This window comes from Pristiophorus japonicus, chromosome 12 (genome assembly GCF_044704955.1).
Source record: "Pristiophorus japonicus isolate sPriJap1 chromosome 12, sPriJap1.hap1, whole genome shotgun sequence".
Classification (NCBI taxonomy): Eukaryota; Metazoa; Chordata; class Chondrichthyes; family Pristiophoridae; genus Pristiophorus; species Pristiophorus japonicus.
The window spans coordinates 141,080-161,739 of record NC_091988.1 but is presented as its reverse complement, the minus strand read 5'-3'; positions in this window follow the sequence as shown (position 1 = coordinate 161,739).

Below are 20,660 nucleotides of genomic sequence, written 5' to 3'. Positions count from 1 at the left end.
ATTGAACGGAACAGCCGTCAGCATCCAAATATACTGAACTCTCTTCCAATGTACCGTGCAAATTTTTATATGAATAAAGTATATAAATGTGAGGTTATCCACTTTGGTGGTAAAAACAGAGAGACAGACTATTATCTGAATGGTGACAGATTAGGAAAAGGGGAGGTGCAACGAGACCTGGGTGTCATGGTACATCAGTCATTGCAGATACAGCAGGCGGTTAAGAAAGCAAATGGCATGTTGGCCTTCATAGCGAGGGGATTTGAGTACAGGAGCAGGGAGGTGTTACTACAGTTGTACAGGGCTTTGGTGAGGCCACACCGGAATATTGTGTACAGTTTTGGTCTCCTAACTTGAGGAAGGACATTCTTGCTATTGAGGGAGTGCAGCGAAGATTCACCAGATTGATTCCTGGGATGGCGGGACTGACATATCAAGAAAGACTGGATCAACTGAGCTTGTAGTCACTGGAGTTCAGAAGAATGAGAGGGGACCTCATAGAAACGTTTAAAATTCTGATGGGTTCAGACAGGTTAGATGCAGGAAGAATGTTCCCAATGTTGGGGAAGTCCAGAACCAAGGGTCACAATCTAAGGATAGGGGTAAGCCATTTAGGACCGAGATGAGGAGAAACTTCTTCACCCAGAGAGTGGCGAACCTGTGGAATTCTCTACCACAGAAAGTTGTTGAGGCCAATTCACTAAATATATTCAAAAAGGAGTTAGATGTAGTCTTTACTACTAGGGGGATCAAGGGGCATGGCGAGAAAGCAGGAACGGAATAGTGAAGTTGGCATGTTCAGCCATGAACTCATTGAATGGTGGAGCAGGCTCGAAGGGCCGAATGGCATACTCCTGCACCTATTTTCTATGTTTCTATGTTTCTATGTTTCTATGCTTCTATTTTAAATATAAAAAAAATGACCCAGTGAAGATGGTGCTCGGGCGATGGGCAATGATAAACTTGTTTGCCTTCTCCTTGGCCACATCTCTGGGTAGAGGATGACTCTAGCACTCCAATGTCCTTCTGAAGCAGCTTTTGTGTTTCTTGGGTTTGGAGTGCTGGATGCTCAGATCAATGGTGGTGCAGCAGTCATAAGAACATAAGAATATAAGAAATAAGAGCAGGAGTAGGCCATTCGGCCCCTCGAGCATGCTCCGCCATTTAATACGATCATGGCTGATCCGATCATGGACTCAGGTCCACTTCCCTGCCCGCTCTCCATAATACCTTAATCCCTTATCAGTTAAGAAACGGTCTATCTCTGTCTTAAATCCATTCAATGAACCAGCATCCAAAGCACTCTGAGGCAGTGAATTCCACAGATTAACAACCCTCTGAGAGAAGAAATTCCTCCTCATCTCAGATTTAAATGGGCAGCCCTTATTCTAAGATTATGCCTCCTAGTTCTAGCTGGAATAAACAAACCTTCTACAGCAACACCCTTCCGACTGTCAGCTGGTTAGTGATGATTCCATTGTTCACGCTCCCTTCACCAGGTCTTCTAGCCGGCCACATTCACTCCTCGAGAGATCAACCAGTTAGTCACAGTCAGTACAGCTCCCTTTCCTTTACTTAAACAGCTTGTGCAGCCTATTCTGCCTCATGTTGCCCCTGTTTACAAACCTATCGTGATGTCAGTGATCACGTGATGCACAGGGTAGGGTCAGGCTTGCCCTGTGATGTCACAGTTTGACCCATCCAGTTAAAGGGCCTCACTTTGATGCAATGGTGTTTGCCAAAAAGCCTTGGGCCTTAGGTTGGATGTGCTGGAATACAATAACAGCTTTGCACTTGGTTATGACCCAGAGAGTCGGGTGTGCGGGCAATGGGCAGTGATGGGATTGTTTGCCTTCTCCGTGCCTCCTTCTTTCAGTGGGGCCCAGTTACATATGTGACTGTTGCTCACCCTGCAGACTGTTCCGAGCAATGCCCCGGGAGATCTACCAATGATAAGTAGTTGTCTACATTTATAGAACATGGAGTGAGCACCAAATGCAAGGGCTGGGAGGGGCTGGTTAGTGAGGGAGCTGAGAGTGGGACTCAGTAACCATCTGTGAGCAGGCTGCAGGCTCCAGACTAACTATTAACAACCCCAAAGAAGATCGAATAACAACAAAATGAACTGTTCCAACAAGCTACTGTGCACCAGTATTACTGTATCTATTAAACTCGTTATGTTGCTCATTCTGACTTTCACAAATGATGATACAAGATCAATAGGTTAATCCCAACCTTTCAAAGCTCACAACTTTCTTTCTAATCTGCTGGTTGATGATGTTTTCATCGTGTTCACTTCAGAAAGCAAAAATGGTGAGATATTGTATCCGGCCACATTCACTGCTGGAGAGATCAGCCAGTTAGTCTCAGTCAGTGCTTTCCTTCACTGAAACTGCTTGTGTCTCAGGTAGCCCCAGGTTACAAACCTATTGTGACACCTGATCTCACTGTGATGCACAGGGTAGGGTCAGGCTTGGCCTGTGATGTCACGGTTTGACCTGTCCAGTTACCTTGATGTAACTGTGTTGGTCAAAAACCCGTTGGCTTGAGATTAAAATGACTAGATGCACTAGAATACAATAACAGCTTTACACTTGGTTATGACCCAGCAAGCAAATGTATTGAACGGAACTGCCATCAGCATCCAAATGTATTGTATGGAATTGCTGACCGCATCCAAATATACTGAACTCTCTTCCAATGTACCGTGCAAATTTTTATATGAATAAAGTATATAAATGTGTGGTTATCCACTTTGGTGGTAAAAACAGAGAGACAGACTATTATCTGAATGGTAACAGATTAGGAAAAGGGGAGGTGCAAAGAGACCTGGGTGTCATGGTACATCAGTCATTGAAGGTTGGCATGCAGGTACAGCAGGCGGTTAAGAAAGCAAATGGCATGTTGGCCTTCATAGCGAGGGGATTTGAGTACAGGGGCAGGGAGGTGTTACTACAGTTGTACAGGGCCTTGGTGAGGCCACACCTGGAGTATTGTGTACAGTTTTGGTCTCCTAACTTGAGGAAGGACATTCTTGCTATTGAGGGAGTGCAGCGAAGGTTCACCAGACTGATTCCCGGGATGGCGGGACTGACCTATCAAGAAAGACTGGATCAACTGGGCTTGTATTCACTGGAGTTCAGAAGAATGATAGGGGATCTCATGGAAACGTTTAAAATTCTGACGGGTTTCGACAAATTAGATGCAGGAAGAATGTTCCCAATGTTGGGGAAGTCCAAAACCAGGGCCACAGTCTAAGGATAAGGCGTAAGCCATTTCGGGCCGCGATGAGGAGAAACTTCTTCACCCAGAGAGTGGTGAACCTGTGGAATTCTCTACCACAGAAAGTTGTTGAGGCCAATTCACTAAATATATTCAAAAAGGAGTTAGATGTAGTCCTTACTACTCGGGGGATCAAGGGTTTGGCGAGAAAGCAGGAAACGGGTACTGAAGTTGCATGTTCAGCCATGAACTCATTGAATGGTGGAGCAGGCTCGAAGGGCCGAATGGCCTACTCCTGCACCTATTTTCCATGTTTCTATGTTTCTATATTTCTATTTTGAAATATAAAAAAATGACCCAGTGAAGAGGGTGCTCGGGCGATGGGCAATGATAAACTTGTTTGCCTTCTCCGTGGCCACATCTCTGGGTGGAGGATGATTCTAGCACTCCAATGTCCTTCTGAAACAACTTTTGTGTTTCTTGGGTTTGGAGTGCTGGACGCTCAGATCAACAGTGGTGCAGCAGTCATAAGAACATAAGAACATAGGAAATAGGAGCAGGAGTAGGCCATACGGCCCCTCGAGCCTGCTCCGCTATTCAATACGATCATGGCTGATCTGATCATGGACTCAGATCCACTTCCCTGCCCACTCCCTATAACCCCTTAACCCCTTATCAGTTAAGAAACTGTCTATTTCTGTCAAATCCATTAAATGACCCAGCATCCAAAAGCAGACTGAGGCAGTGAATTCCACAGATTTACAACCCTCTGAGAGAAGAAATTTCTCCTCATCTCATTTTTAAATGGGCGACCCCTTATTCTAAGATCATGCCCCCTAGTTCTAGTCTCCCCCATCAGTGGAAACATCTATCCACCTTGTCAAGCCCCCTCATAATCTTAAACGCTTCGATTAGATCCCCTCTCATTCTTCTGAATTCCAATGAGTAGAGGCCTAACCTCCTCAGCCGTTCCTCATAAGTCAGCCCCCTCATCTCCGGAATCAACCAAGTGATCCTTCTCTGAACTGCCTCCAAAGCGAGTATATCCTTTCGTAAATATGGAAACCAAAACTACACGCAGTATTCCAGGTGTGGCCTCACCAATACCCTGTATAACTGTAGCAAGACTTCCCTGCTTTTATACTCCATCCCCTTTGCAATAAAGGCCAAGATAGCATTGGCCTTCCTGATCACTTGCTGTACCTGCATACTATCCTTTGTATTTCATGCACCAGGACCCCCAGGTCTCACTGTACTGCAGCACTTTGCAATCTTTCTCCATTTAAATAATATCTTGCTCTTTGATTTTTTTCTGCCAAAGTGCATGACCTCACACTTTCCAACTTTATACACCATCTGCCAAATGTTTGCCCACTCACTTAGCCTGTCTATGTCCTTTTGCAGATTTTTTGTGTCCTCCTCACACATTGCTTTTCCTCCCATCTTTGTTTCGCCCACAAACTTGGCTACGTTACACTCGGTACCTTCTTCCAAGTCATTAAGATAGATTGTAAATAGGTGGGGTCCCAGCACTGATCCCTGCAGCACCCCACTAGTTACTGATTGCCAACCAGAGAATGAACCATTTATTCCAACTCTCTGTTTTCTGTTAGTTAGCCAATCCTCTATCCATGCTTATATATCACCCCCAACCCCGTTAACTTTTATCTTGTGCAGTAACCTTTTATGTGGCACCTTGTCAAATGCCTTCTGGAAATCCAAATACACCACATCCACTAGTTCCCCTTTATCCACCCTGTTCATTATATCCTCAAAGAATTCCAGCAAATTTGTCAAACATGACTTCCCCTTCATAAATCCATGCTGACTCTGCCTGACTGCATTATGTTTTTCCAAATGTCCTCCTTCTGATTCTTTAACAACATTTTCCCAACCCTGTCCTTTAACCAATCCTCAATCCATGCTAGTATATTACCCCTAATCCCATCAACCCTCATTTTGTTTAATAATCTCTGGTGTGGCACCTTATCGAATGCCTTCTGAATATCCAAACTAGACCATATCCACTGATTCCCCCGATCTATTCTGCTTGTTACCACCTCAAAAAACTCTAAACAGATTTGTCAAGCACGTTTTCCCTTTCATAAATCGATGTTGACTCTGCCCAATCCTATTGTTATTTTCTCAGTGCCCTTAATAATAGATTCTAGCATTTTCCCTACTACTGATGTCAGGCTAACTGGTCTGTAGTTCCCCGTTTTCTCTCTCCCTCCTTTCTTAAATAGTGGTGTAACATTAGCAACATTCCAGTCCACGGGAACCGTTCTAGAATCTATGGGACTAGACTTTCGGCGCATCATCGCCCAATTTATCCCCCATTTATCGCCCACTTATAGCCCATTTACGCCCATTCATCGCCCATTCATCGCCCATTCATCGCCCATTTATTGCCCATTTATCACCCATTTATCGCCCATTTAATGCTGAGATGCAGGCTATTGCCCACTTTTGCCAGAAAGTGGAAACTAGAACCCGATTATCGCCCATTTATCGCCAGCCAAACTTTCGGCACACATGAATGTGCTGCATCGCCCGGCTTAAGTTTAAAAAAAAATGACATCAGCTGCGTGCCATGCCGAGAATAGTGCTGAAAATGGAAACTTGTGCCCGATTATCGCCCAGATGATCGCCACCGCAACTTCCGGCAATTCACCCACACTTCGCCGAAATGGTCGCTGGTCGAAAAAGTCGCTGAAAAAAAGCTGCACTCACCTGACCTTAAGTCGGCGCTACTCGGCAGTACTCGGCGCTACTCGGCAATACTCGGCAGTACTCGGCAATACTCGGCAATACTCGGCAGTACTCGGTAATACTCGGCAATACTCGGCAGTACTCGGCAATACTCGGCAGTACTTGGCAGTACTTGGCAATACTCGACAGTACTCGGCAATACTCGGCAGTACTCGGCAGTACTCGGCAATACTCGGCAGTACTTGGCAGTACTTGGCAATACTCGGCAGTACTCGGCAGTACTCGGCAGTACTTGGCACTACTGACGCCTTTTCGACAGTCGGAGGATCTGTACTGAAAGGCTGCTTCAAGTGTTTGTGAGGAGAATCAATCTGTGAGTGATTTTAAGGGCCTTTTTGACCCTTGCCAATCATCCATTCACATTTGTATCTGTTGAGGACAAATTAAGGGCATTTATAGCGATTTATAGTGATGGGGCCTGTAATTTCTCAGCCAGTATTGGTCACTGATCACATGCTGCAGACTGACGATGGGAGAAGGTATATTGAAGAGCAATATGTGCCCAATCAAAGAGATGGCAGACTGGTGCAGAGGAGGAGACCTTACACCCAACGCATTTATAGGGAAAAGTGATCATAGCTGAACTTGTCCGATAACATGTGCGTTAGGAGGCTGCGATTCCGAAAGGAGGTCATCAATGAGATATGCAAGCTCATCAAGGGAGATCTGCAGCCTACCAGCACCATCAGGACCGCACTGCCCGTTGAGGTTAAGGTTACTGCGGCACTTACCTTCTATGCATCGGGCTCCTTTCAAACCTCAGCTGGCGATATTTGCGCTATCTCTCAGCATGCCCGCCACACACTGCTCCATTCGACAGGTGACTGAAGCCCTTTACGCACTCAGGATGGACTTTATAAACTTCCCTATGGCTAGGGAGGCACAGATTGAGAGGGCTTTGGGTTTCTCGCGAATAGCAAACTTCCCCAAGGTGCAGGGAGCAATAGACTGTACGCACATCGCCCTGCAAGCACCTTTTCAGGATGTAGAGGTACTTCGGAAGCGAAAAGGATTCCACTCCCTGAATGTGCAGCTCGTTGTCAACCACAAGCAAATAATCCTGGCAGTAAATGCAATTATCCAGGCAGCATTCATGGTGCGCACATCTTGCATGAGAGCACTGTCTCTGACCTGTTTAAGAGTCAGCCACAAGGTCACGGTTTGATGCTGGGGGATAAAGGATATGACCTTGCCAGCTGGCTCATGACCCCCCTGCGTAAGCCCCAGACGGAAGCCGAGAAGTGCTGCAATGAAAGCCATGTAGCGACATGCGATGTCGTTAGAAATACAATTGGAGTGCTTAAACAGCGCTTCAGATGCCTGGACCACTCAGGAGGTAACCGACAATACCACCCTGAGCAGGTCGTTGAGTTTATTGTGGTGTGCTGCATGTTGCAGAACCTAGCTATCAGGAGAGGACAACAATTGCAGATGGGACCGCCAGAGAGAGGGGAAGTGGAAGAGGAGGATGAGGAGGAGGATGACGAGGACTTCGGGGTAGACAATCAGCCTGGCGATGAACCCATGCTCCCCCCGCAAGACTGGAAAAGCCCCATGGTAGTTACGTGGCTGTAAATCCCTTGCGTCAACAGCTGATAAATGAAGACTTTGTGTGAGCTTACATTGGTGATAGTTACAGTTTTGTTGTGTTCCATCCTTGCCTGGCCTGGGCTGGCCATGGCCATTGTGTCCAACCCTTGTACTGATGTTTCACCTTACGTTATTAGAAAACACTTTAGGACAATTGTAAAGTTAAATAAAAATATTTAATAGTTAAACTCACATCTGTCTGGGTGGTTGGTGGGACAGCACCTTGGGTACAGTGCTGGTCATTTGACCCATTGCCACAACTATCCGCTCCATGCCCTCCGATATTCGTGTGGACATTGCGGCAATGTTTCCGGTCAACCCACCAATCGCCTGGAGGAGCTGTCGACCGATATCGACACTGTCCCTGGACAGTGCGAACATGTCCTCGGCAGGATTGCCTGTCGCAGTGCGTGCCTACCTCGCTGACTCAACCTCAGCGGGGTTGGCCTGGGCACTGTATGCCTTGGAGTGGCCTGCTGTAAGCCGCTTGGCCCCGCTACTTCATCCACCCATGAAGACGTGGCCGCAGGTACAACAGATGGCAATTGGTCATCTTCCTCCTCCTCAGTAGTCCCCTCTGGACCCGTGGTGATGACCACCTGCAATGGCACAGGTGTCCGAGGAGGGGCCACCCTTTACACCTCGGGAGTCCCGGGACCTGCAAATCATCATTGAGGTTATTAGGACAGAAGGGTAGACATGAGAATGCTTGCACTGTGCTGGCATATGTACGAGGAGCAACATTACTGCAATAAATGTGAACGAAAGACGTCACATATGATTACATCATATGGTTGTACATCTATGGAATTCTCTGCCCCAGAGAGCTGTGGAGGCTGGGTCATTGAATATATTTAAGGCAGAGATAGACAGATTTTTGAGCGATAGGGAGTAAAGAATTATGGGGAGCAGGCAGGGAAGTGGAGCTGAGTCAGTGATCAGATCAGCCATGATCGTATTGAATGCCAGAGCAGGCTCGAGGGGCCATCTGGCCTACTCCTGCTCCTATTTCTTATGTTCTTATGTTCTTAAACTGAGAATACTACAGAAGCTGCATACATAACATGGCATCATTATTATATTATAATGAAATGTCATTAGATGACTTTAAATTACTCTGGTTTACCACTGCTTTACACATTAGTCACGAGGTACAACAACGGGACCTGCACCACCGCCGGTGGCAGAGCGACTGTGACTGCCCACTAGTGCTGCAGCACATTCTGCCAAGTCAGTCAGTGTCTGTATATCAGCAGGGCCTCCTCCGGTGTGCCTCTGGTCCGCCTGATTCTTGGATATCTTCCTCTGCAAACGTGACAAGAGCATGGCATAAACTAATTGACTAGGTACTATTACGGAAAGACAACAGATTCTAACGTTATATGATAATACGGTTTGTATCCACAATGGATGCATGGTTATAACATCTATGTTCAGAGAAAATATTTGGACTTTCATAAAGCTTTTGACAAGGTCCCACACAAGAGATTGGTGTGCAAAATTAAAGCACATGGTATTGGGGTCAATACATTGACGTGGATCGAGAATTGGTTGGCAGACAGGAAGCAAAGAGTTGGGATAAACGGGTCCTTTTCAGAATGGCAGGCAGTGACTAGTGGGGTGCTGCAGGGCTCAGTGCTGGGACCCCAGCTATTTACAATATACATCAATGATTTAGACAAAGGAATTGAATGTAATATCTCCAAGTTTGCAGATGACATTAAGCTGGGTGGCAGTGTGAGCTGTGAGGAGGATGCTAAGAGGCTGCAGGGTGACTTGGACAGGTTCGGTGAGTGGGCAAATGCATGGCAGATGCAGTGTAATGTGGATAAGTGTGAGGTTATCCACTTTGGTGGCAAAAACCCGAAGGCAGAATATTATCTGAATGATGACAGATTAGGAAAAGGGGAGGTGGGTGTCATGGTTCATCAGTCATTGAAGGTTGGCATGCAGGTACAGCAGGCGGTGAAGAAGGCAAATGGTATGTTGGCCTTCATAGTGAGAGGATTTGAGTATAGGAGCAGTGAGGTCTTACTGCAGTTGTACAGAGCCTTGGTGAGGCCACATCTTGAATATTGTGTTCAGTTTTGGTCTCCTAATCTGAGGAAGGTCATTCTTGCTATTGAGGGAGTGCATCAAAGGTTCACCAGACTGATTCCCAGGATGGCAGGACTGACATATGAAGAAAGATTGGATCGACTAGGCTTATATTCACTGGAATTTCAAAGAATGAGAGAGGATTTCATAGAAACATATAAAATTCTGACGGGATTGGACAGGTTAGATGCAGGAAGAATGTTCCCGATGTTGGGGAAATCCAGAACCAGGGGACACAGTCTTAGGATAAGGGGTAAGCCTTTTAGGACCGAGATGAGGAGAAACTTCTTCACTCAGAGAGTTGTTAACCTGTGGAATTCTCTACCACAGAAAGTTGTTGAGGCCAGTTCGTTCGATACATAAGATATATTCAAAAGGGAGTTAGATGTGGCCCTTACGGCTAAATGGATCAAGGGGTATGGAGAGAAAGCAGGAGTGGGGTACAGAAGTTGCATGGTCAGCCATGATCATATTGAATGGTGGTGCAGGCTCGAAGGGCCGAATAGCCTACTCCTGCACCTGTTTTCTATGTTTCTATGTTTCTAAACCGAGGCCTCGTCTCCCCTCTCAAGTGGAGGTAAAAGATCCCATGGCACTATTTCGAAGAAGAGCAGTGGAGATATCCCCGGTGTCTTGGCCAATATTTATCCTTTAATAAACATAACAAAAACAGATTATCTGATCATTATCACATTGCTGTTTGTGGGAGCTTGCTTGTTGGCAAATTGGCTGCCGTGTTTTGCACATTACAGCAGTGACTACACCCCAAAAGTACTTAATTGACTGTAAAGGGATTTGAGACGTGTGGTGGTCATGAAAGGCGCTATATAAATGCAAGTCTTTCGTTCTATAACACTAAATGGCATCCTCACTGACCTACATACCGGCAGTCCCTGCATTTCACAAATAATTAACTGTGTGAAGTGCTTTGAGACCAGTCAGGTCCAGGCTTGGGCTGACAAGTAGCAGGCAACAGTCACACCATGTCACACAATGACCATCTCCAATAGGAAAAGGCCCAATCAGTTCCTCCTTATCCTTAAACAGCATCACATCCCCAAGATCATCAGCCTGGCACTCAGCATTGAGCAGAAGCTTACCGAGGGCAGCCATATTGACATCATAGCTACAAGAACAGGGTAGAGGCTGGGTACTCTGCAAGGAGAGGCTCAAATCCTGACCCCTCAGAATGTCGCAACAACAACAACTTATATTTATATAGCAACTTTAATGTAGCAAAATGTTTCAGGACAGTTCACAGGAGCGTTATCAGACAAAATTTGACACCAAACCAGCCATATACAGAGATACTATGGCAGATGGCCAAAAACTTGGTCAAAGAGGTAGGTTTTAAGGAGTGACTGAAAGGATGAAAAACAGATAGAGAGGCAGAGAGGTTTCGAGAGGAATTTCCAGAACTTCCGAGGCAGCAAAGGCACGGCCACCGATGGTAGAGCGATTAAAATTAGGAAAGCTCAAGAGGCCAGAATTGGAGGAGTGCAGATTTTTCGGAGGGTTGTGGGGCTGGAGGAGGTAACTGAGAGAGGGCGGGGCAAGGCAATGGATGAGAATTTTAAAATTGAGGTGTTGCCGGACCGGGAGCCAATGTAGGTCATCGAGCACAGGGGCTGAAGGGTGAGTGGGACTTGGTGCGAGTTAGGACACGGGGACAGTGAGCACTGGGGTGATGGGTGAGTGGGACGTGGTGCGAGTTAGGACACGGGGCAGTGAGCACAGGGGTGATGGATGAGTGGGACTCGGTGCGAGTTAGGACACGGGGGGCAGTGAGCACTGGAGTGATGGGTGAGCGGGACTCGGTGCAAGTTAGGACACGAGGCAGCGAGCACTGGGGTGATGGGTGAGCGGGACTGGATGGGAGTTAGGACACGAGGCAGCGAGCACAGGGGGTGATGGGTGAGCGGGACTGGGTGCGGGTTAGGACACGGGGCACAGAGGGTGATGGGTGAGCGGGACTTGGTGCGAGTTAGGACAAGGGTCATCGAGCACTGGGGGTGATGGGTGAGCGGGACTTGGTGCGAGTTAGGACAAGGGTCATCGAGCACTGGGGTGATGGGTAAGCGGGACTTGGTGCGAGTTAGGACACGGGGCATCGAGCACTGGGGTGATGGGTGAGTGGGACGCGGTGCGAGTTAGGACACGGGGACAGCGAGCACAGGGGGTGATGGGTGAGCGGGACGCGATGCGAGTTAGGACACGGGATACGGGGGGTGATGGGTGAGCGGGACTGGATGGGAGTTAGGACACGAGGCAGCGAGCACAAGGGGTGATGGGTGAGCCGGACTGGATGGGAGTTAGGACACGAGGCAGCGAGCACAAGGGGTGATGAGTGAGTGTGACGCGGTGCGAGTTAGGACACGGGGACAGCGAGCACAGGGGGTGATGGGTGAGCGGGACGCGGTGTGAGTTAGGACACGGGGACAGCGAGCACAGGGGGTGATGGGTGAGCGGGACTCAGTGCGAGTTAGGACACGGGACACAGGGGGTGATGGGTGAGCGGGACTCGGTGCGAGTTAGGACACGGGGACAGCGAGCACAGGGGGTGATGGGTGAGTGGGACTGGGTGTGAGTTAGGACACGGGGACAGTGAGCACAGAGGGTGATGGGTGAGTGGGACTGGGTGTGAGTTAGGACACGGGGACAGTGAGCACTGGGGTGATGGGTGAGCGGGACTGGGTGTGAGTTAGGACACGGGGACAGTGAGCACAGGGGGTGATGGGTAAGCGGGTTTTGGTGCGAGTTAGGGTATGAGCAGCAGAGTTTTCGACCATCTCAAGTTTACCGAGGGTGGAAGATGGGAGGTTCACCAGGAGTGCGTTGGAATAGTCAAGTCTAGAGGTAACAGAGGCACGGATGAAGTTTTCAGATATGCTGACGCAAGGGTAGAGACAGATGATGTTGAGGAGGTGGAAGTAGACAGTTTTGGTGATGGTACGGATATGTGGTCGGGTCGGAAGCCCGTCTTGAGCTCAAATGGTTGCGAATGTTTCGGTTCAGCCTCAGGCAGTGGCCAAAAAGAGGAGTGGGGTTGATGACTGGGGAATGGGGAATGAAAGTCATTGGCTATATTGACTAAATTGTTTCAAATAAACTTACCTTAGTGGGCAGGGTTTTTAACATAAAAATGTGTTTTTAAATTTTATTTTTATATATTTTTTATATGTTTTAAAACTCTTACACTGGTAAAAGTAGGCTATGTGCCTGCTTTTCCCAGTCACAAGAGTTTTAAGGACATTCACTGGGCAAGAGATGTGCAAATACCGCCATCATGCCCATGTGAATGTCCTGGCTGCTGAGGTGAGTTGGATCTGTCAGGCCAGAACTTGACAGATTGGAAAAGCCGGTTTTCAGCGTATGCACATTGCGTCCCGAAAACCGTTTTTGTGATGTCTCCGTACACACTCCGTACACACTCCGTACACACTCAGTACACACCCCTTACACACCCCGTACGCACCCCGTACGTACCCCAAACATGCTCAGTACATGCTCAGTACACGCTCAGTACACGCTCAGTACACACCCCGTACACACCCCATACACACTCAGTACACACCCAGTACACGCTCAGTACACACTCCGTACCGGCCCGGGGAGGCTGGGATTTCAGGCCTGCTATTTAATTGGAGGAAAATTCTGTTCATTCAGTATTGGATGTCAGACAAAGAATCTGCCAAATTAGAGAGAGTGGAGGGATGGAGAGAGGTGGTGGTGAGCTGGAGCTGGGTGTCACCAGCTTGCATGTGGAACTAACATTGAGTTTTCTGATGATATCACCGAAGGGCAGCATGCAGAGGAGAAAGAGGAAGGGATCAAGGATAGATCTGTGGGATGAGTCCAGAGGTAACGATGCGGGAGCGGGAAGAGAAGCCATTGCAGGTTACGACTGTATAGATAAGAATGGAACCAGGTGGTGCAGTCCCACCCAGCTGGGCGATGGAGGTTAGGTGTGGGAGGAGGATGGAGTGACCAAAGGTTGCAGACAGGTCGAGAAGGGTCATCATTTCCACTATCCATAAGACTTAAGTCAGCAATGTGATGGAATCCCCACCACTCGCCTAAATCGGTGCAGCTACAACACTCAAGACCTTCGACACCATCCACGATAGATCAGTTTCTTCATTGATGTCCCTACCATTGATCATCTTATCCACCCCTATACCAGCAGTGTGGCTGCAGTATGTCCAACCTACAGGATGCACGACAGCAACTCAGGAGGTGAGCCACTTGTGGCAAAGCCCGCAGCATTTGCTCTGGCTTTATTGCCATTGAAGCACTGACCACACTGGATCAGCTCCACTGGGCAGGCCACATTATTCGCATGCCAGACTCGAGACTCCCAAAGCAAGCGCTCTACTCAGAACTCCTTCATGGCAAGCGAGCCAAAGGTGGGCAGAGGAAACGTTGCAAGGACACCCTCAAAGCCTCCCTGATAAAGTGCGACATCCCCACTGACACCTAGGGGTCCCTGGCCAAAGACGGCCGTTAGTGCAGGAAGTGCATCCGGGAGGGTGCTGAGCACCTCGAGTCTCATCACCGAGAGCGTGCAGAAATCAAGCACAGGCAGCTGAAGGAGCGTGTGGAAAATCAGTCTCACCCACCCTTTCCCTTAACGACTGTCTGTCCCACCTGTGACAGAGACTGTGGCTCTTGTATTGGACTGTTCAGTCACCTGAGAACTCACTTTAAGAGTGGAAGCAAGTCTTCCTCGGTTCTGAGGGACTGCCTAAGGGTTAAGTCATGGTTGGAGAGCCCAGACATGTGTCATGCACCTCTGTGCTTTGTGGGAACTCAGGGATGCTTCCAGTGTCCCTGATGACTACATGTACAGGAAGTGAATCCTGCTGCAGCACCTGACAGATCGCATTGCGGCACTGGAGCTGCGGGTGAATTCACTCTGGAGCATCCGCGATGCTGAGGATGTCGTGAATAGCACGTTTAGTGAGTTGGTCACACCGCAGGAAAAGGTTACACAGGCAAATAGCGAATGGGTGACCAGCAGGAAGAGCAGTGGAAGGAAGGTAGTACCGGGGTCTCCTGCGGTCATCCGCCTCCAAAACAGATACAGCATTTTGGGTACTGTTGGGGGGAATGACTCATCAGGGGAAGACAGCAGCAGCCAAGTTCATGGCACCATGGGTGGCTCTGCTGCACAGGAGGGCAGGAAGAAGAGTGGGAGAGCTATAGTGGTAGGGGATTCTATTGTAAAGGGAATAGATAGGCGTTTCTGTGGCCGCAACCGAGACTCCAGGATGGTATGTTGCCTCCCTGGTGCAAGGGTCAAGGATGTCTCTGAGCGGGTGCAGGGCATTCTGAAAAGGGAGGGTGAACAGCCAGTTGTCATGGTGCATATAGGTACCAATGATACAGGTAGAAAATGGGATGAGGTCCCATTTAGGGAGCTAGGAGTTAAATTAAAAAGTAGGACCTCAAAGGTAGTAATCTCAGGATTGCTACCAGTGCCACATGCTAGTCAGAGTAGGAATCGCAGCATAACTCAGATGAATACGTGGCTTGAGGAGTGGTGCAGAAGGGAGGGATTCAAATTCCTGGGACATTGGAACCGGTTCTGGGGGAGGTGGGACCAGTACAAACCAAACAGTATGCACCTGGGCAGCACCGGAACCAATGTCTTAGGGGGAGTGTTTGCTAGTGCTGTTGTGGAGGGGTTAAACGAATATGGCAGAGGGATGGGAACCTATGCAGGGAGACAGAGGAAAGCAAAATGGGTAAAAGTGGAGGACAGAGAAACCCAAGGCAAAAATCAAAAAGGGCCACATTACAGCAAAAGTCTAAAGGGACAAAGTGTGTTAAAAGACAAGCCTGAAGGCTCTGTGCCTCAATGCGAGGACTATTCATAATAAAGTGGACAAATTAACTGCGCAGGCAGCTATTAACGAATATGATATAATTTGGATTACGGAGACATGGCTCCAGGGTGACCAAGGCTGGGAACTCAACATCCAGGGGTATTCAACATTCAGGAAAGATAGACAGAAAGGAAAAGGAGGTGGGGTAGTGTTGCTGGTTCGAGAAGAAATTAACGCAATAGTGAGGAAGGACATTAGCTTGGATGATGTGGAATCTGTACGGGGAGAGCTGCGGAATACCAAAGGGCAGAAAACGCTAGTGGGAGTTATGTACAGACCACCAAACAGTAGTAGTGAGGTTGGGGACAGCATCAAACAAGAAATTAGGGATGTGTGCAATAAAGGTACAGCAGTTATCATGGGCGACTTTAATCTACATATAGATTGGGCGAACCAAACTGGTAGCAATACGGTGGAGGAGGATTTCCTGGAGTGTATTAGGGATGGTTTTCTAGACCAATATGTCGAGGAACCAACTAGAGGGCTGGCCATCCTAGACAGGTTGATGTGTAATGAGAAAGGATTAATTGCAATCATGTTGCGCGATGCCTCTTGGGGAAGAGTGTTCATAATATGGTAGAATTCTTTATTAAGATGGAGTGTGACACAGTTAATTCAGAGACTAGGCTCCTGAACTTAAGGAAAGTAACTTCGATGGTATGAGACGTGAATTGGCTAGAATAGACTGGTGAGTGACACTTAAAGGGTTGACGGTGGATAGGCAATGGCAAACATTTAAAGATCACATGGATGAACTTCAACAATTGTACATCCCTGACTGGAGTAAAAATAAAACTGGGAAGGTGGCTCAAACGTGGCTAACAAGGGAAATTAGGAATCATGTTAAATCCAAGGAAGAGGCATATAAATTGGCCAGAAAAAGCAGCAAACCTGAGGACTGTGAGAAATTTAGAATTCAGCAGAGGAGGACAAAATGTTTAATTAGGAGGGGGAAAATAGAGTATGAGAGGAAGCTTGCTGGGAACATAAAAACTGACTGCAAAAGTTTCTATCGATATGTGAAGAGAAAAAGATTAGTGAAGACAAATGTAGGTCCCTTGCAGTCAGAATCAGGTGAATTTATAATGGGGAACAAAGAAATGGCAGACCAATTGAACAAATACTTTGGTTCTGTCTTCATGAGGGAGACATAAGTAATGTTCCGTAAATACTCGGGGACCGAGGGTCTAGCAAGAAGGAGGAACTGAAGGAAATCCTTATTAGTCAGCAAATTGTGTTCGGGAAATTGATGGGATTGATGGCCGATAAATCCCCAGGGCCTGATAGTCTGCATCCCACAGTACTTCAGGAAGTGGCCCTAGAAATAGTGGATGCGTTTCTGGCTCAGTTCCTATGGACTGGAGGGTAGCTAATGTAACACCACATTTTAAGAAAGGATGGAGAGAGAAAACGAGGAATTATAGATCGGTTAGCCTGACATCAATAGTGGAGAAAATGTTGTAATCAATTATTAAAGATGAAATAGCAGCACATTTGTAAAGCAGCGACAGGATTGGTCCAAGTCAGCATGGATTTATGAAAGGAGAATCATGCTTGGCATAGAAACATAGAAACATAGAAATAGGTGCATTTGGCCTATCGATCCTGCACCACCATTCAATAAGATCATGGCTGATCATTCAACCTCAGTACCCCTTTCCTGCTCCCTCTCCATACCCCTTGATCCCTTTGGCCATAAGGGCCACATCTAACTCCCTTTTGAATATATCTAATGAACTGGCCTCAATAACTTTGTGCGGTAGAGAATTCCACAGGTTAGACACTCTCTGAGTGAAAAAGTTTCTCCTCATCTCGGTCCTCAATGGCTTACCTCTTATTCTTAGACTGTGAGCCCTGCTTCTGGAACTCCCCAGCAATGGGAATATTCTTCCTGCCTCTAACCTGTCCAATTCCGTCAGAATTTTATATGTTTCTATGAGATCCCCTCTCATCCTTCTAAACTCCAGTGAATACAGGCCCAGTTGATCCAGTCTCTCCTCATATGTCAGCCCTGCCATCCCGGGAATCAGTCTGGTGAACCTTCGCTGCACTCCCTCAATAGCAAGAACGTCCTTCCTCAGATTAAGAGACCAAAACTGAACACAATATTCCAAGTGAGGCCTGCAGTAAGACCTCCCTGCTCCTATACACAAATCCTCTAGCTATGAAGGCCAACATGCCATTTGCCTTCTTCACCACCTGCTGTACCTGCACGCCAAACTTCAAGGACTATATACCATGACACCCAGGTCTCGTTGCACCTCCCCTTTTCCTAATCTATCACCATTCAGATAATATTCTGTCTTCCTGTTTTTTAACCTGTGGAATTCTCTCCCGCAGAGAGTTGTTGATGCCAGTTCATTAGATATATTCAAGAGGGAGTTGGATATGGCCCTTACAGCTAAAGGGATCAAGGGGTATGGAGAGAAAGCAGGAAAAGGGTGCTGAGTTGAATAATCAGCCATGATCTTATTGAATGGTGGTGCAGGCTCGAAGGGCCGAATGGCCTACTCCTGCACCTTATTTTCTATCTTTCTATCTTTCTATCTTTCTATGGTGATGATATTGATATGGCTGGTCCAGTTAAGCTTCTGGCTATCGGTGACACCCAAGATGTTGATGATGGAAGATTGGAAATTATGACACTGTTGAAGTTCCAGGAGAGAACTCCTGCACCAATCACCTTGCAGCTATGAGGATTGGCATGTGACAACCATGACCACCTTTCTGCCCCTTTCTGTGTGCTCCTTGGTGCCATTCCCACTCTGATGCTGCCTTGATGTGGAGTGCAGCTACTCTAACCTCACTCCTGGCATGCAGTGCTTACTGACATCCATATCGGCAACAGCTGTGGTGAAGTCTGGAGCTGAGTAGTTCTGGTACAACCCAAACTGAGCATCAGTCAGAAGGTTATTAATGGGTATGGAAATTCGTGGAAGTTACAGAACGGAGACAGGCCAATCGGCCCAACCAGTCTGTGTCAGCATTTACCCTCCAAACCGTCCTGATCATTTACCCGCCCTGTTCCCATATCCCTTTATCCCCTTTTCCTTCCTCCACCTATCCACTCTAATCCTGAATGTTGACACAGTTTCTGCCTCAATGTCTAACCTTGGGATTGAATCCCACAGCCTCACCACTATCTGTGTGAAGAAGTCTCTCCTGCCCTCATCGAAATCTCTCACACTTAATCATACCAATGGACCCCTGTTCTAGGCCCCTGAACTACTGGAAACAGTCTGCTTCTCTCTACCCTTTACTATCCTTCCAGAATTTTAAACACTTCTGTTATATCGTAATCTTTGCTGTTCTAACAAAAAAATCCAATTAGTCAATCCTTTTTTTGAGCTTCCTCATACCAGGCACCATCCTGGTGAATCTCTGTTGTACCCTCGCTGAAGCCTTGATACCTGTCGTATGTTGTCACCTAATGGCACTGTTGATGATTCCTTCCATCTGATGACTGGAAGGTGGTAACTGGTCAGGATAGATGATCCGATTTTTTATGGAGAGGACATTTCCTGATTGTTGGGTAGATGCCAGTGTCCTAGCTGCACAGGAATGGCTTGGCTAGAGGGATAGCTAGCTCTGATGTACAGGTCTTCAGCACTACAGCCAATGTGTTGTCTTTGCTTTACCCAGTGCTCTGAGATACTTCTTAATGTCACATGCAGTGAGCCAAATTGGCCGGACACTGGCATCTACGATTATGGAGATTGAATAAGATCCATTCGGCACTGTCAACTGAAGATGGTCACAAACACTTCAGTCAGTGAGTACATTGTAGCATTAAAGAAGCGATCCATTCGGTAATTTCGGAAACTTTTTAGGACCGAGCATTGCGTGACCGCTTTGTTTGTGGGTTAAAAAATGAAGTGATCGGAAAAAAGTTGACAACTCCTAACTTTACTTTTGATTTAACTTGTCAGGCAGCTATGTTGATGGATATGGCCGACCAATATTCCCGAGAATTTCGTACCATTTCCAGTCGTCAGACAACCGAGGTGAAACGCCTGCAGGTTAAAAGAAAAAGGCAGTTGGCCTCAAGGCCTCAGCACCTGGCCAAGGTAACAATACACTGAAGTCATGCTATTGGTGTTATATATGTAAACTTGTATTTATTCTGTACAGCCACCAGAGGGCTCATCCACTGGAGTCCCAAGGGATCCCATAATCCCTTGGGAGCACAGGTATGTTAGGAGACCGCACAGGTTGGAGAGGCACTCTGGAGACCTGCAATAAAAGACTAAGGTCACAATTTACTTTGAGCTCACAGTGTTCAGTCTGACTCTTTCTCCATACATAACAACTGGCGACGAGATACAGATAGCGAATCCAAAGATGCAGAAAACAGTGGGAATCCTGGATAAATTCTCAGAGGGAGATGATTGGGAAATTTTTGTGGAGCGACTCGACCAATACTTCATGGCCAACAAGCTAGATGAGGAAGAGAATGCTGCCAAACGATGGGCGATCCTCCTCACCGTCTGTGGGGCACCAACGTATGGCCTCATGAAGAATCTGTTCACTCCAGAGAAACCCACGGAGAAGTCATACGACGATTTGTGCACACTGGTTCGAGAGCATTTGAACCCGAAGGAAAGCGTTCTGATGGCGAGTTACCGGTTCTACACCGACAAAAGGTCTGAAGGCCAGGAAGTGGCGAGTTATGTCGCCGAGCTAAGATGCCTTGCAGGACATTGCGAATTTGAAGGACATTTGGAGCACATGCTCAGAGACTTTTTCATACTTGGCATTGGCCACGAAACCATGCTTCGCAAACTTTTAACTGTAGAGACCCCAATCTTGAGTAAGGCCATAGCGATAGCCCAGGCATTCATTGCCACCAGTGACAATACTAAGCAAATCTCTCAGCACTCAAATGCTGCTACAAGTAATGTGAACAAAGTGATGTTGTTTTCGAATCGTAACGTACAGGGCAGGTCACACATGCCTGTAGCTGCACGTCCGCAGATGTCTCAGAGTCCACCATCAAGGGTGATGAATGCAAAGCCATTAACACCTTGTTGGCGCTGCGGGGGTGATCATCATTTCCATTCATGCCGATTCAAAGGGTACGTTTCCAAGGGC